At 43.7% G+C, this 17663-nt stretch overlaps 1 protein-coding gene and 1 long non-coding RNA gene across 2 annotated transcripts in view; one reads left to right on the top strand and one right to left on the bottom strand.

Moving 5' to 3' along the window:
* The window catches only part of igf1ra (insulin-like growth factor 1a receptor), a 72719-nt gene that overhangs the window by 23427 nt on the left and 31629 nt on the right, over positions 1–17663 (bottom strand). The gene's annotated exons all lie outside the window — the stretch shown is intronic.
* LOC146704528 (uncharacterized) lies at positions 10951–17458 on the top strand. Its single transcript, XR_014921180.1, has 4 exons — positions 10951–11100; positions 14428–14566; positions 15249–15313; positions 16482–17458. It is a non-coding gene; the product is annotated as an uncharacterized LOC146704528 (long non-coding RNA).

The raw sequence follows: 17663 nt of genomic DNA, 5'->3' as shown, positions 1-17663 counted from the left end.
AGACTTTCATTTCTGCAAGGTTTCTCAAATACATCTTTCTTATATTATCAAAACAAAAATTATCAGCAATATTCTTTGAAGGAGGTAATGCACACAGAAATCTCCATCACTAAATTATAGCTTCTTTAATAAACCTTTAGGTCTTTACCTTTGTTAAACTGATTGGAAAGAGGTGTTCTGATCATCATTGCAATGTGCAAGTAAAAGTATGTATGCCTACACAGATATTCCATTTTAAATAAATAAATAAAAATAATCAATTTAGAATTCCCATTTTTTCATTTACAAAATCTCCCTTCACTTTAATATTTTTAAGTTAGTTACAAAAATTTAAGAAATGTGTTTTTTCTTTTTAAAAAAACAAGAACCTATTCTCAATAAGTGTTCTTATTATGGGCCACATATTGGTTGTTTCAGTAGTTAATGACAAAAAAAATTCAAGCATTTGAAGTACTGGAATCACTAAAATTTGAATGAGTTATATGACCAGAAAGCTACTGAACAGCGTATTTAAATCATTAGTTTAATTACATGCCACATTATAATTCGTAATCATAATTATAGTTCTATACTGCACCACCACAACAAGTATTTGCATGATGACATGAGTATAATACTCAGCGTGGGAAAGGCCATAATGCTATGTATATCCTCCTCTACGCACATTTTCTGTGACGACAGGAGTCGAGCGGCTCCTTCACAAACAGTATATTTTCACCAATAGTGTATCTAACTGTTTTGGATTGGGTCCAGTACAAATACCAAAGATCTTTTTTTTAAACTACAGCATCAAATGCCAACACACTCACATACTCGCATGTAGCAGCTATGATTTGATTAGTAACATGATGCTGACTCTAGTATGCCAGAGCAGGCCAACTGGTGCTGCACATTTAGTAAGAAAAAAAACACAGCGTGGCTTCATTTTCTTGGAATCCTACCAAAAGGGGGCAGCCAAAGCAAACTCTAATGAGCCTTATTGGAGCTTCTTTCTGCATCATTTTAAACAACTCCTCAATGAAGAAAAAATCCCAAACATGCATACCTTCCTACAGAGGAAAGCAGACAGAGGCGAGGAGGGGGAGTAACTGTCTTAAATCCATATAAGTCGACCCGGTTTCACTGCGTGACCAAACAACCCGTGGTATCAAGGATACAATCCCCTATTTATAGATGGTCGTAATGCAGCCCTATTTCCACGCTGCTGCTCTCTACACATAGCTATGCTGGGTAATGTAGGTTTCCACTACTTCAAAGGAAAGGGACTACCTAACAAGGGTCTCCTCTTAAGATAAGTTGTCATCATCCTTGTAGTCCCCCGGGTAAATGTTTAATATGAACTAAAATGCATCAGGAGCATCAGCAGGTCTGGATTTGACCCTTTTTGAGAACACACTGCATTAAGTAACCTTTTCAAAACTTGCAAATCCCACCCCCACCTCCCTGCAGAAAAGTCAGATTGCTGATTGTTGGGTTAGGGGACCTTATAATGTTGTTCCTCTCTCACAGTACTTACACAACCCTCCTCTCTCCCTCCGCAAACACTGTCTGGTCAAACATCGGAGCCAACCAACAGCCTACCCCCGCTGTTCACCAGACCGCTGCGACACGAGGAGTGGCCAGGTTCGTTTCATTAGTAGTAAATGGCACAACAATCCGCACAGAGGAATCTACTTCTGAGGAGCTGGCGAGGCCCTGGCTATAGTCACCATTAAATACAGCAGCAGGGGGAGGAAGCATTGCTAATAGGGAGACAGGCTGACAAGTTTAGTTTTTGTTCTAAAGGTATTATCCAGCTGCCGGGCTATGAGAAGAATCTGCAGAATGTTCCAGGCTACGGAGAATTCAACAAGGAGAATGTTAATCCCTATTAACAACTTCCACAACTAGCTGCAAACACGATTACAGAGCAGTCAGAGGAGAGAAAATCTTACAGACATGGAAAATGCAAATACAATATGAGAAAAATGTAGGCATACAACAGATTTTATAGGAAGTGCATTTGTTTCCCACCACCCATAGCCCCCTACTGAACCCACAGCACTCACCTCAACACTGTATGAACCAAAAAGCAGCTTTAATCTTATAACAAGATGGTTCAATTTCAACACTGTTTGTTTTCAGGAGGGTGTGTGTGTGTGTCTGTCTGATGGGTGAGAAGGTTCAATGTTATTGGTTCAAACTGGTGCATTACTTGAGAGGAAGAGGATTGCAGTGCAGCAATTCTCCTCATCTGAATGCGAGTCATGTCTTGTTTGCCGGAGAGCACACTGCGCAAGTAGACTACTACACTGTTTACACTGGAAGGCTGGTGACATGTTTACAGCCAGCTGGCCACTGCCACCTCTGAAGATGAAGTACGCGTGAAAATATAAGTAATGCGGTAAAATGTTACACTAACCCTAAACCAACCAGGTGCAGTCATGCCGAAACGTTCAAATTATCCAACAAACAATGTTTCATTCTTTAAGTCATTCTGCACATCAAAGTTCAGTGCGTCTTCCCGGAGTCATTTAGAATAAGTAGGAAGACCGACAGACAGCTAGGAAATCATTCATTATTCACAGTGGGGCTCAGGGGAGAAGGAGGGGGTGCCGAATATAGGTGGGTAGGGTTTACACTGTTAGCTGTCTGCTGGACCAATAGCAGCTGGGAGGGGAGGTTCTTTTCCAGATGACTGACATGTTATTGAGTCTGGAGCAGAGATGGTAAACAAGTCTTCTCTTGAGCAGGCACTGGGAGGGGGAGTCGTAACCATAGTGATTAAGCATGACCTTTCCACAGATTTAGAGAAACCATAAGTTAAGGAAAAACCTGAACAGACCCTTTAGTGGAACATTCGTAAATAACAAACCTGGCTGGGCTACGCGGAAGGTGGGACAACCTTTCAGGATGTAATAGGTAACATTTAAACTGGCAGTGATTTTAAAAACGCGTCAGTTTGAAACAAAACCATACAAATACATTATAATTAACACAAAATGTGCGCTTTGAAAATATTGCACATTCATAAAAAGAACACAACCACCACATACTTTGCTGTGACTGCCTATGAAGGCTGTTAGGATAGAAGCCGTGCACATCAGGCGTCAATCACACCGCCGGTGCTGCTTTACGTTATAAATGGGGTCGTAGCTTCATCAGGACGTAATTAAATGTATCTCTATATCACCTCCATTTATGAAAGCATTCACTCGACTGCACGCTACAGTGATCCACTGCACTGGGGGGATGCACAGCCTGTCTGTGCACAGTCAAGGCATTTGAGCTCAGGTTACCAGCTCTGAAAGCAGACTGCAAGGTAGCTCAACTGTACAGTAGCAAACAGCAGGGCCTATCAGGGCCTGTTTAAGTCCAGATCCCAGGCTGACCCTCCCATCTCCCTGAGCTCAATCAGGCCACATCCTCATCCGGCAACCCGATCCTCCCCGGGAGCCCCCAGTGGATCACTCCAGACACTTGTTTAAAGCACATCAGCCCGAGCGGCTGGAGAGAGGATGCTTCCTCTACTCACAGCCAAAGGCAAACCGCATCAGAGATTCCAGTGCGGTCTCACTCCTACAGCAATAGAGTCTTAAGTGCTGGGACGATCTAATCTAAAGAGGTTTTGTTTTTTCTTTTTTAAATACTTTTTCAGGCAGATTGTGTCTGGCTGCGCACGTTCGGCAAGATCGACCGTTTCGCTGATCAGAGGGGGTTTTGTTTGGAAGAGGAACGCTGCACGGCATCATGATGCGATTTTCTCGTGCAGACAGCTGGCTCAGATGAGCTTGCCTAAATCTCTGTTCGGGCCTGCGCACAAAGGTGTGTGTGAGCCCATTTCTCCCTGTCCCACTGATTCTGGGTCTTTTCCACTCCCATGCCCTCTAAAGAACAGCAATGTGTTTTTCACACAACTATGTGCTGGTCTGTGTGTTCAGGCATGCGTGGTATTTCCCCTCACTCGAGCTCAGTCACAACAACAACACACAGGCACGCACACATGCGCCCGTACACACACACACACACCTTCTTTAGGCCCTCGGGCCTTGGCCCAATCTGCAGCTGTTGTTGTTGTTGTTGTTGTTGTTGCTTTGTTGTTGATTGATTGCACCCACTAAAAAGACACAGGTATGCAGCACCATATGTAAGAACTTTGTTTTTATCACTGTAGAGACAGAGGACGGCCTGAAAGCTATTAAAGTGCTAAAACAATGGAAAAAGTGAGTAAGAATATCCTTCAAAAGTGACATTTTACCACACAGATTAATATATTCTATGCATTCGGATGTTACCAGGCAAAATCCTCATTCTAACTAATCATTGAACAGTAAAAAGCCCAAACATTTAGTTAATCGAGGTCTTTATATTAAAGTTAGAGATGCACCCATGTTAAATAATTCGGTGTTTGAACACCATAACCTTCTTCTATCTTGTAATTCTAGCTTGAAGCAGTTAATGCATGGTTGACAGGGCAGGTCAGTTAGAGTGACAGAAAATTAATTGGCAACTGTTTCGATAACAAATAGTAGTTTTAGTAATTTCCCCAGTTTCATTAGAAAAGAATATTAGATGGAAGTCAAATAGTGGGGCCTTTCTCTGTATCAAAGCTGACCTTCTGAATCCCTGTGGGCCTGACTTCTAGTCGACTAATAGCCCCACAGTCCCAGCTCATCACCCCTGGAGTGTTTTTTGTAGCCATGAAGATGAGCCTCTCCAGCAGCTCTCCAAATTATCCTCAAGACTCACATCTAGTGGTTGTCATGACTCAGAGGGGGAGTTCAAATTAAAAGCACATTCAGCTGCACTGACAAATCTAAAGAAGGCATTATTGCAAAAACTGACTGTGTGACTCATACCTAATGGTTGGCAAGTAAGTGCTTCGCCTGACATGTCTAAAGTTGATCTGGTCATGAAGACTTCACAGAGATTTACAGAAATGTTTCAGCTGCAGGCACTGAACTTAACAAGCTAAATAAGGTCCTTAGATAGACATTAAGGATGGAAAGAGAAACTTTGCAGAGAAGTTGGGCATTTTTTCAGAGGTTCTGAGGTGTTTCCTCTTACTAAAGGTGCCTTCTAAAAATACCTGCCTTCCCAGATCTCTTTCATTAAATACAGTGCGTTTCCTGGCACTCCTCTGTTGACTAACTGTTTTGCAAGCCGAGTGACTGGTCAGGGTTAGTAAGAGCCCGCATTGCACTCTAATCCCTCCTGTTAAGTGATTGTCTTCATAGCTGTTAGTTACATGTATACACTGTAAGATGAATCGTTACAGATTTATTTCGCAACACTGGAAAAAAAAACAACATAGCTGGTCATAAAATGAACAACTTGGTGCTTCCTTTGGCTCAAGCGCTGGATGTTTGCAGGCACAGTTTAAAACCTGGCTGTGTACCCACATGCCACCAGACAGAACTTCCAGCCATATGGACCAATCTTGATTCTCAACATATTCCAACCCACTCCAATCTAAACTTTAATAAACACCTTTAAAACACTCCTGAATTTTAGTGCTGCTTGTACAAGTTGCAATCAGGGAAATGTGTAACATCTTAGTCTGCAGACAATCGTAGCCAATCATCATCGGAACATCAGAGAACAGTAACGGTTCTCATACCAGAGCATATTTCTGTAAATGACCATCGACAACTCTGACACACGGTGCCCAGACTTCATCCTGGTGCGCCATCCGGCATACATTATCCCTGCTTGCATGACGTCTGGATTCAACATGACAAATCTTCATTTCACATCGACTTCAAAGAGGTCCTAATCCCGATTAAGCACAGCAACATTTGCCTTGAGCTAAAAAGCTGATGGGGATATGTTTGTGCTCATTGCAAGCACTCCCACCAGGTTAAAATTGAGATCTCTGCTAGCACTGAGGAGGCCATTAGTTGATTGCTCCTCTGTGATAGCGAGAGGATGATAAAGCCTAAAATTGCTTGAGATTACTTTAAATAAAAACATTTTAGAAGTTAAAAAAAAGTTATACAGCCCACATTAAAACCTCTGTATGTCTGCAGACACTTTCTGGTTGTTGGCACACACAGGCAGACTGCAGTGTTGTTACTCTGCCCATCTCTTCAGTGCATCGCTCTCTTTTCTTTAGGATACACACCTCAGTATTTGGCACCTTAATGGAGCCACCGATCCCAATAGTCGCTTCATGAATAACATCTGGGTTAAGGATTTCCTTTTTCCTCCCTTTGATGTTGTTATAGAAGCAAGATTCGATTTGATTTGATATACCTTTATTAGTCCCACGAGGGGAAATTTCATGTTAAGGCTGCCGACCTATTGCACACAATGGCGGCGCCATCTTACCCTCCGACCATACGTACATTACACAAAAACATCACATGGGGAAGACAGGTCAGAGAGGTATAACAATGGAAAATGCACCACATGAGGAAAGATAAGCTTCTCCAAGATCTTATCCGTGCTGCACTCAATGAGCCCATTTTGAGAAACTCACGCCTCATCCCATCATTTCAATCCCAGCGGGCAGCATTGTGGGGGTTTGAACAGCCGGTTCCGCTTCCTTAATTCTTCGATACGTCAGGCCAGCTCCGATCAGCAAGAACCCTGTTCTCATGGTTCCGAATAGGTAGATATCTTCAGCACTCAGGCTCACCCAAGCCCAAACTTCTCATTGAGAAAGGGGTGTCAATTGCATTCAGGGACCAGTTGATCAAATCCATAATTCTCTTTTAAGTTTTAGAGAACGGACTGTGAGAGAGTGTTCCAGGGAAAAGTAATACAAAAAACACGAGACTAGACAAGGACACAAGAGGCTAAGCAGGGAAACTAAGGGAGGGGAGGAGAGGAGAGGAGAAAAGTGCGACCGCCTTCGTCAAGAGCAAGAGCAGAATTCTTGAGCAGAATTCTTGAGTGTTCATGCACAGAAAAACAAAGGACAAGCACCAGAGTTAGGATGAATCACTCTCTTTATCTAGAGAGCCTGCACTGAGACTTAAGGCTAGGTCTTTCAAGTGTAATGGCCTGATAAGATACCACAGTCCCAGATGATGTCACAGTAAAACAGTATTGTACTGATCCAGTAGAATACACTCAAACCTCGTGCTTGTTTTGAACATTTCCTTTTGGCACAAGGAGTTAAAGGTTTGTAGTTTTCCTCATAAACAGTTGAACAACACAGAAGAATAGAGGCACTTACTACTGACATGCACGCTGATAAGGCCAAACAGGACCGGTGACGGGAAATGTTTGGCAGCATTCAGCAATTAGCTCATTCTCACTCGATCCTTTCACATCAAAAGGGTGTGACTGGATATCATAAATAAGGGCTACTTTACCTTAAACATCCCATTAAATCCATGTGTCTTAAAATGACAATAAGCCCAAAAGGGTGGCTTACCATGTCAACGTAAAGCCACGAACGACACTAAAGGACCACTACAGTGTCGTCAACAATGGACTTGTTAAGGTTTATCCTTATTAGTAATTGAGTAACAGCAACACCCAACATCATGCCAGTTGCACAAAGCCTTGCAGCGGGAATGAACTACTATTTACAAGTCTCTGAACAAACTGTGGGTTACGTCACTTTCAGCAAGTTTCTCTCACAGGCTCAACGCAGACGTAGCTCCTCATTTGTAACCTAAGTTTCGGTGTTAATCGGATTTTACCATGACGCAAGTCCCCCATTCACTTCTGGCCTCGAACACAAACAGTAGTCATGATAAAGAGCGTGTGGAAACAATACAAAATGACAAACTGCAGCTCTCCACCTAATCTGTACCATATTTGGTTTTGGGGCAGTGTTTCAATGGCAGTTCAGCTAGAGCATTAAGTGAGACCTCGCTTCAGGACCTTCATATGCCATACATAGAGCGTGGACTCAAAGGTCAGAAGCTAGAGACCGGTGACCAGACATGGGGCAGAGGATGGATAAAGCTGTGCCTGACCTCACACTGCCTATGTGGATGGAGCAGGACAGCTGACAGGCCTTAAACAGTCCCCAGCCCACACTTCCTATTGGCTGCCTGTGACATCATGCTTCTATCCCCATTTTTTCACCTCCTCTTTTCAGGGTGGGTGGAGAGTTCAGTTCTTCCTCCTCCTCCTTCTCCCCCGTCTCTCCTTCTCTTCCCCCCCATCCCACACACACAAATACACTCAACTTTCTTTGCCCCTTTTAGGGACCTCAGCAGCTTCAGGAGGGAAGAGAGAAGAGGAAGGAGGGAGCAAGAAAACGAAAGAAAGATGAAAGAACGATTAAAGCATGTAGTGTGGAAGCTTTGCTAATTTTATCTACATTTCTAGACAGAGGTGTGTGTGTGTGAGAGAGAGAGTTTCCTCCAACTTGTGTGGCAGGTACATGGCTTGTATGACTCTCAAACGAAGCACCACTGCCACATCACACTTGTTTATCGTTAAAGTGCTCCCCGATGGGTCAGCGTGTGGTCTGTAAGCATGAAGCAGAATCTGCATATAAGCCATAAAGTTTTCTTTTTCCTCTCTTTCCTAGGCTCTCGGACTTGAGCAAGTCCTTCCTAATTAACACATGCCAAATGAGGAGTTTTGTCTGGCGTATCGTGCTTCATCGTGTTATTGTAAAACTCTGGGTTTGACATTTTCACTAGAGGACAGCTACAGCTGGGCTTTTTCTTTTTCCAGTAATGAAACCAAAAGATTATTAAAGCAAAAGAAAACTAAAAAAAGAGAGAGAGCCACAAAGGGAGACAATAAGAGGAGGCATATTGGGAAATAATTGCTTAATATAAAAATATGCGCTGTAAAAAGAAGAGGAATCAGACTGTTTTTTTAGTGTTTTAAACTAGACATGCAGCAGAGGGATGCGGCTTTTTAGGGAGATTTAAAACACAAAAATGATCAAGACATGCATTCTATGCGTGATGAGGGACAGTGACTAAGGGCTGAGATTCCCCTGCTCTGCGACAATCAAACCTAGTGTTTAGTGCCGGATCACATCCCTCGGCGATAGATTAGCTCTAAGTCGGATTAAGGAGGAGTCAGTGCATATAGGAGAGGTGAAGTGTCATCAAAGCGCTGCAAGAGGACTCAAAGACGCTGCAGTGGTTAGCAAGCATGAGGCAGGAGGGTTTATTTGGGACTTACGGGAAGATGGAGAAAGATCTGGGGGCGGGTTTTTTATGTTGGGCACAAAGCACAAAAACTACATTTGAACACACTTTCAGCTCGTATAGCTTGTCCTGCTATGACACCAAAAGCTGCAGCTTAATCAAAAAGAAAACCTCCACAGGTGTGAACACACTATAAACCCGGAGCATTCAGAAGTTGACACAGAGGGCAGAGAGAACAGATGCCAGTGCAGAGGCTGGGAAATGGACACAGGGAACAAGACTGCTTCCAGCTACAGGAAGCGTGCTAAGCCCCCACCATGTTAAACATAAGACTTCCAGAAATGATTGAAACAAAATGCCCATGCTTTCTCCCCACCAAACAAACAATAGTCTCCTTTGTGAAAGCCCGTGGCTACCAACAGTCAGGGGAGATATAAAGACACAGTTTAGAAAGAGCGGGCATGTTTCCCCCCTTCTTTTTTGAGGCTGCAGACAACTCTCTCCTTCAGTTTGGACAGACGGGGACATAAATGTGGGGCGCACTAGTGTGGCCCACTTAGGTGCCCCTGCTTAGAAAAAAATGCTTTTGTTTTCCTGTTGTTACAGGCCTCAAACAACTCAAGGAACAAGGCTGCAACAGTAGCGGAGCACCAGCAGGGGGTCAACGCCATGGTAGAGAGGCACGCTAACACAGCAGACATGTTACACACATTCATTGAGATTGTAAACACAGGGCTGAGGAACCAGTTTTTTCCCCCCTTGTTGTGACCTAAAAATCTGTTGTATTCCATTAATGGTTCAGTGAGCGTCTTCTAAAGCAACACAGCATATCTACCACAATCTCTCACACCATCTGAACTCTGATATTTCAGACTTATTATCATTCCTTCAGCTCCATTTTAATCAGCCCCAGGGTTTCCCCGAGCAGATCACTTTACACAAGTTTTCTGTCATCCTTAAAAGATCCCTCTGCTCCTCTGACACACATGTGGTAACCTGCGTAAAGAGGACACTGCACCAACTGCAAGCACAGGATGAGCCGATTCTATATTTACCCGAGAACTGCTGTATCTCTGCTGTCCCCAGATGCAGTAATTCATTAGTTATTTCATAAATGTCTTGTTAACTCTTATTGGTCTGAATGCTGCTAAACTGAACATCATAAACTGTAATAAATGGGGGTCCCGAGGCTATATTTTTTCTCTTCAACAGAAGCACTGGATCAGCTCTGGAATTACTTGAGAGAGAAAAAAATCATATGCCTCATAACACATGACTGTAGTATTTAACTCCACCGAGGAACATGCAGATGATAACACAACGAGCCCTTTATCCTACTTGAATTGTGTGTTAAATATTAATCATCAATAATGCAACATATTCTTATTCTACGTAACATCAACTGGTGTTAAAATGCTGCCCACGCCCCGATTAAGACCATAACAAGACACCATGGGAGAGTAGAAATCGCACCTGCTAGATCAGTGATTTCCGCCGGAATGCACTTATTCAAACATGAATGTGCGCACAGACACACACACACACACACACACACACACACACACACACACACTTTTGAACAGCTGGTGCTGGGCTGGCTGGCTACATACAGCCAGGGGACAGATAGCTGGCTGAGAGAGGGAATGGGAGCACGTTGCTCAATCAATGAGCCATCAATCACACACTTACACACACACACGAACACAAATGCATACACACAGCAAGAAGGAGCAAAGACATGAAACAGGAGACCATATCCTTTACCACTCAAAAGAAAGCCATCAAAGCGCTGGCTCTGGCTCCAGGCCTTTTTCCATGGCCAAATTTCCAGTCACTGCTTTGTCTTGTGGTGGTTTCATTAGAGCTACTACTAGACTCCTCTGTGTGTGTGTGTGTGTGTGTGTGTGTGTGTGTGTGTGTTGCACCACAGCCGTTATCTGCTATCTAACTAGCTCACTGCTGCGGGGTTTCTTTTCTGCACTCTGCTGAGCTCCCAGACAGCAAGAGGTTGTGAAAAGGCTGGCAAGGAGGCGGCAGCAATCATATAGTAAGTAGCACCTTTCTGTTGTCTGTTTGGTTCCTGTAAGGAAAAAAGGCGAGTGAGGAAGTAAACAAAGCACGTCAGAGAAGGGACTCAGCAAGTGATTACTGTTATTTATAGCTACTCTTTTCCTGCTTTGGCAACACCTGTACAAGCGGTACGTGATAACTTATACCACTTAAAGGGGGGAAAAGAATACATGGCACAAATTGCAGTTAGTTACTCTGAATAGTTGGATTATTTTAGTCGAAACATTGATTTTTATTTGAAAATGAACAACCTAAACACACCAACACACACACATTCTCGTTTTGATATCTTAGTGAGGACATCTAATTGACATAATGCTTTCCCTAGCTGCTTACCCTAACCCTAACCATCAAAAACGAATGCCTAACCCTAACCCTCAGCCTAACCTAATTGCAACCCTGACACTAAAACCAAGCTTTGAGTCTCAAAAATGCCTTCAAACTTGTGAGGACAGGCACTTTTGTCCTCACAAGTGACTGTTGGTCCTGACAAGTATAGTAATTTTTGATTTTTGGTCCCCACACAGATGTCTAAACAGGTACACACACACACGCCTATAATTTTACCAACAGGAATAATAATAAAGTTTTCAATGATAAATGCGGATATCCATCCCTGTTCTTAAATCAATACTTACATCAATTCCTGAACACCCATGAAATCAGGTGGGCCTGTGTCCATTAATTGTTAATTGTTTATGTAAATGTACACAGCGGGAATACATCCACAAACAAAAAAGTAATGCGCTTGTAAATCAGAGTCTTCAAATGATTTTAATAACAGTCCAAACATGACTCATTTGGGATAATTCCAAAATATTAGTTCTTATATTTGAAAAGCTAGAACGGGTTAGCGGTGTTATTTTATCGGTGACTCAAATGGTTAACGGATTATCTCAGTTAAAGAGAAGCAGGAAAAGGCGAGCGGCATCGCCATCAGCAGCAGGATCAGCAGCGTTAATGTACACAGGGAGGAGTAAACAACACCGGAGGACGTCCTCGTGTCCCTGAGCCGCAGTGACAGTATGTCCTCCTGTCTGCACTGTCATTCTGTGTCAGCTCTCATTACCTACAGCACTGCACGAGCAGCATTGAGTGACTGACTAGCTAATGGCACCTGCTACCTACTGCTTTATGGATGACAGCAAGGGGCTGGGAATCGCCATGACAACGCAGAGATTGCACTATGCCTGACCTCGATCACGTGGAATAATCTGTTCGTTTAAACATTATTACTCATTTATGCAACACAAGAAACCGATTTCAGTTGATTTCTTATGTGTTAAATATCTATAATTTACACAGAAGACACAGCAACCACTCAACTGCTGCCTACATCGGACTAAGTTAGGTCCAGTTCACATAGTGGAGGTTCGGCTTCGCCTTGCCATCTAAACCTAAGTTGTGTTTATTCGCCTGCAGCCATATTTCTGTGACAGCAGATATAGGGGAATCACAAACGAGAGAATAAGCTCCGTCACTTGAAACAAGACTCCCCTTGGATCGTCATTTTTCCTCTAATGGATAACAGAACAATAGATGCCTCTAACTCACCACTAAAGGATCACTGTGCCGTCATTGTACAAGGGGTACAAGGGTCAATTTCCACAGCAAAGAAGAAGAGAAGATGCACTCTCTGTGATCCCCAAACTCTGCTTTGTTTTCTTGGGTAACATTTTTTTTGTTGAAGATTTTAAAGACTTTCTGCAAATGATATCTTGAAGACAGTAAAATGAATTAACTAAAGAAAAGAGATTTACTAAAAAATGATTCAGTATGCTTGTATACCGTCTCTTCCACCTGTCTAAAACTATTTCAGCTGGAAAAAGGGGAAAAAAGGTGCTTATATCTACTGGAAGATTTTAATTAAATAACAATGCAAATAGTAAAGTTGTGTGGTGAGCCCCTGGGAATCCACTTAAAAACAAAACCCAATAAGAAAAAAAAACACTGGGGCAGTTTCACTGTGAGACAACAGGAGAGCACAGAAATGATGTTTACATGCTTCCACAGCACATGGTTAAACAAGTGCAAAATCAAGATGTCTCTCCTAACTGTAACTGGCGAAGTTTACAAAATGTTGAGGTGTGCCTGTTACTCCTCAATCTGATAACTGATCTGCAGTGGCTGCTAAGCGAGCAGCTTCAGACGGAAGCACAACCCAAATTGGGCCTTTGTTCCAGACTGCACAGTGTCTCAGCAGAGGCATGAACAAAACACAACACAGACGCACACGAAGCCTGAACAGTCACTAACGCGCACACACACAAACACACATAACTAACTCTACCACAAGCGCCTCTGAGCCGCGTCTCACCCACCCACACACATATACTAAACACAACCTAACCCGCCTCCCCTCTCACTCTCTCTTGCTCCTTTTATTCCTCTCGGTCTCCCGCTCCCTCCCCCCTAACCCTCATTCATAAAATGGCTGCTTCACAACTCCAATTCCTGGCATGGAATTTATGGATAAGGGGTCAGGAGCAGCAACAGGCCAGGGGGGACTTGTTAGTTCTATTTTTCCCCTCCCATCTTTTTCTCCTCCTCCTTTTTTGGATAAAAAAAACCAACCTACACCAATGTGATTTGTCCACCTAATTCTCCTCCACACATATGCCAGCCTTCCTCATCTCTACCCCAACCCTCCCCTTTCCTCTTACCCACTCCCCTCCAAAACAAACCTGATACCCTTGTAGCCTAGCAGGGAAACTAAAGCTATGCGTCTGGCAGAGGAAGGCAGGCACGAAGTGGAGAAGGGGCAGGAGCAAGTGCTGGTGGCTTCTCCTAAGAGGCCAGCAAGAGGGGAACGGGGACAATCTCAGGTTCCATCCCTGGAACACAACCTCCATGTTTTTGCAGTTTTACTACATCACACGGACACACATGCAAACTCCCAGGGCATGGGTTAAAAACAACAGGACATTGATTGCTATAGCATTTGCTCCGAAAACACCAATCTATGTTAAAGGAGCAACAAAATGGGGCAGCTTGAATGGCCGAGAAACTCATCCCAACCTGCCAACACATACCTGTGTTGGTATGAGACAAAAGTGTGTGTGTCAAGGTAAATTTGGGCCTATTGCATCAGTTTTCCTCACGACACCACTCTGCGATATCTGCTTCTGAAATCACACAAATTAAAACTCACTCAATAACAGCACACAAACCCTGAGGTGCATGTCAGGTTACACCGTAGGTAACAGCATAAAGTTTCAGATGGGGTTGCAGTTACAACGTAGCTACGGCGTAGATTTCCCGCTGAAGCATTAAACCCCAATAACAATCCCTCTCCTCCTCCCAGCGTCTCCCCTGCGCTGCCCCTGGAGCCCCCAGCAGAAGACGGTACGAGCAAGGAAAGGTCGAGGCCACGAGATGAACGGTCCCACCTCTTGCTGGAATGAGCCTTAATTTGATAGGGGTTGGGCTGAGCCAGGACTGTGGTAAGACATGCACATGTGCCACACAGAAAGAAGCATGTGTTAAGTCACTGGAATGTACACACATATCGGAGACACAATGAGGAAGGTCATTCTTAGGATGCAATTTGAAAAAAACAAAAAACAAAACAAAGAATCAGCCATATGCTTAAGTCGTTGCTGCACGTCTGCCGTTTCTGCATCTCACATCAAAATGAGGACACCGGACGTAAGACCTGCTGCAAAATGACACTGTGCCGTGGTTACATAATCTTTGCACTAGTAATGTAGCTGTTACTGTGCCCTGTATCTCATAAAAGCAGCAAATTTAGTTGTTCTGCTTTAACCAGAATACAGTGTTCCCCCTCCTAAGCCCACACGTTTCAGCCCACCCATCCTCTTCTTGCCTATCAGTCCTGGCCTTATTCCATTCAAACTTTTCACAGATGGGAACAGAATTGTGTTGATGTGCATTCCATATTCAGTGTACATGCATCAGTCACACCACAGACCAGGGCGTCAGAGGGTCAGAGGTGGAAATGACAGACCTGGGCTCTTTATACATGCAAGGATACGTGAATATAAGATCCCATATCTGAGCTGGCAGTGCAAAACAGGGCAGCAGTAATCAAATGAACTAACATCCAGGCTGTGTTGCATGGTGTGGTTACGGTTGCCTGGCTATTTATATGTGTCCCTCCTTCAGAGAAGGAAGTCGCTCCTATTGGATCCAGATGTGAGCGGAAGGACAGACGACAGCTCGACTGAAAGGTAACAGCCTGGATCCAGTTGCTTAAACTACTGTGCTATCATTTAGGACACAGCAGCATTACTCCTAATGGCAAGGACAAAAACATTACTACACATGTACTACCACATAGACTACATTTGTCTTTGAAGTGTATCATAAATGAGAAGGTGGACGGATGTGAATTTTAAAAATGTGTCTAAATAAGTCAACATTCACACATTTAAGCGTTTCTGAGAGGTGAACGTCACCGCTCACCTGAGGCTTCAAGGGTTCAATTACGCTCTCGGCCAGCCAACTACCATAACTTAACACTGCTCTCCTCCTCCCTCTGTTTAGCCACAGTACTTGAATGTCAGCAAGTGCCTGTGAAGCAGGACTAAATGTGTTGTGACCGCTGGTGGTGATTTGCTGGTAGGCAGCACCCCAGTGGGCCATGAGCCAATTGATCTACTAGTAGATCCCATGACACATGATCAATTCTTAGGCCGGTCTCCTAAGAGCTAGAGTCTACAGGCATTTTCACATGCCCTCTGGACTGGGTCAGGAGAATCAGGACAATACTTGTACATGTAGGAGGCAATCTGCTGCACATGCATTCTCACTATTACACAGAACATCTATAGAGTACAAATACTATGCTTGGTTTGGGTGAAGGTGCTGCCCGGGTTCAGGGTGCACACATAATGCCCACTGAACAAGTTCTCTATTCTCCAGACAGTTACTTTCGCTATTCTACATGGGTCCACACAGACTCTGTAGTAGGATGCTGTCAGTTTAGAGACTCTTTAATTGTATTCTTAGAACATCTCCACCAGAGATTTTAAAACACAGGTGTCGAACTCCAGGCCTCGAGGGCCGTTGTCCTGCAGGTTTTAGATGTGTCCTTGATCCAACACAGCTGATTCAAATGGCTAAATGACCTCCTCAACATGTCTTGAAGTTCTCCAGATGCCTGCTAATGAACAAATCATTTGACTCAGGTGTGTTGACCCAGGGTGAGATCTAAAACCTGCAGGACACCGGCCCTCGAGTTCGACACCCCTGGTTTAAAGGAAAGTTGAGCTGAGAGAAGAGAGGATATGATGTCCTGGATATGTTTTGTACAGAATGAGCTGAAATGATAGAATAACTTGTCCATCTGTTCAGTGTACAGTTTCATTCTTTTCTTGTTCTTCTGTCTTCTTACAGCCACCGGACATGATGTGGCAGACAATAGAGGCCGTGGACAGCTGTTAATCTAGTAACATCTGGCTCCGTCAACCCACATTTTTCTCTCCCATAGTGAATGGATACGGACTATTCTCAGAAATGACATGGTGATCCCTTGATCCGCTCTTGCATCAGATATGTCTGGCATGAGATAGCTGAAGCTAGCACAGACGTGTGCACACACACACACACACACACACACATACAAGCATCATTTGCGGTTATGGGGCATGAGACATGAGGTCTCAACAGGAGCCATTGTAGACTGCACTACCAGGCAGCCACACTGGGGCCCAATCACCCCTCTGATATGGCTCGAGTCTGAACACCTACGTCAGCCCACAAGCAGCCCGTGTGACGTCAAGCACATGTGTGCTTTGACCAGAAGCCTGCACGAGTTGGTTTCACACAGAGAACGAAAAGGAGGACGGAAAGGGAAGAGAGCACAATCTTGATGTCTCAACTATTTGTAGCCCCTAAAACAGAAAGTGAGATCAGCTTTGATTAGAACACGCAAAATAAAACAGCAGTATTAGTATTTCGCAGCAAGCATCACTGTCAGTCTAATGGTATAATTATACGTCTGCTCTCATATAACTCTGAGGCATTCTTGGTGCCCACAGTAGGCCAATGTTCAAATAAAATAGCACTCTCTGGTTGACCAGCAGCTGCTGGCTTATATATAAAGAGAAGTGATACAGATGCCAAAGGAGACAGCAATAAAAGTAAATCATTTCACCAGTCAAGGGTACATCATGTCAGATCGAATGGGCGGGTTTCTTGGAATAAAAAAAAAAAAATCAGACCTTTGTAAGTCAATATTGCCCTTTGTTCTTTGTGCTTCTTGTGTAATACAATGTTGTATTCTGTTTTCTGCGTCAGCGCAGGGTAACGGAATACAACAGTCGTGTTTGGTGTTGTATTACATTAGCTAATAAATGACATCCTGATGCTGAGTTAACTTTGTTGTCTGTTTGGCTGGATAAAATGTGCCAGAAGGAATGTCTCAAAGGCAAGAAAACACACAGAAAAAAAAGTAGGTTTGGCCATGAAATTAAATCTTGATCTTTCTCTATCACTGACACAGCCACAAAAACACCCCTGCACCCTCCTGGTACCCATTCTGCTGGCTCCAACCGCCAAGGCCACCCGCCACGAGGG

The sequence above is a fragment of the Copadichromis virginalis genome, linkage group LG7 (genome assembly GCF_057382275.1).
Source record: "Copadichromis virginalis isolate Kocher_CV1m ecotype Utaka linkage group LG7, C_Virginalis_male_GT1.1, whole genome shotgun sequence".
Taxonomy (NCBI): domain Eukaryota; kingdom Metazoa; phylum Chordata; class Actinopteri; order Cichliformes; family Cichlidae; genus Copadichromis; species Copadichromis virginalis.
The sequence above is the reverse complement of the archived record's forward strand: the minus strand, read 5'-3'. Positions and strand labels throughout refer to the sequence as shown.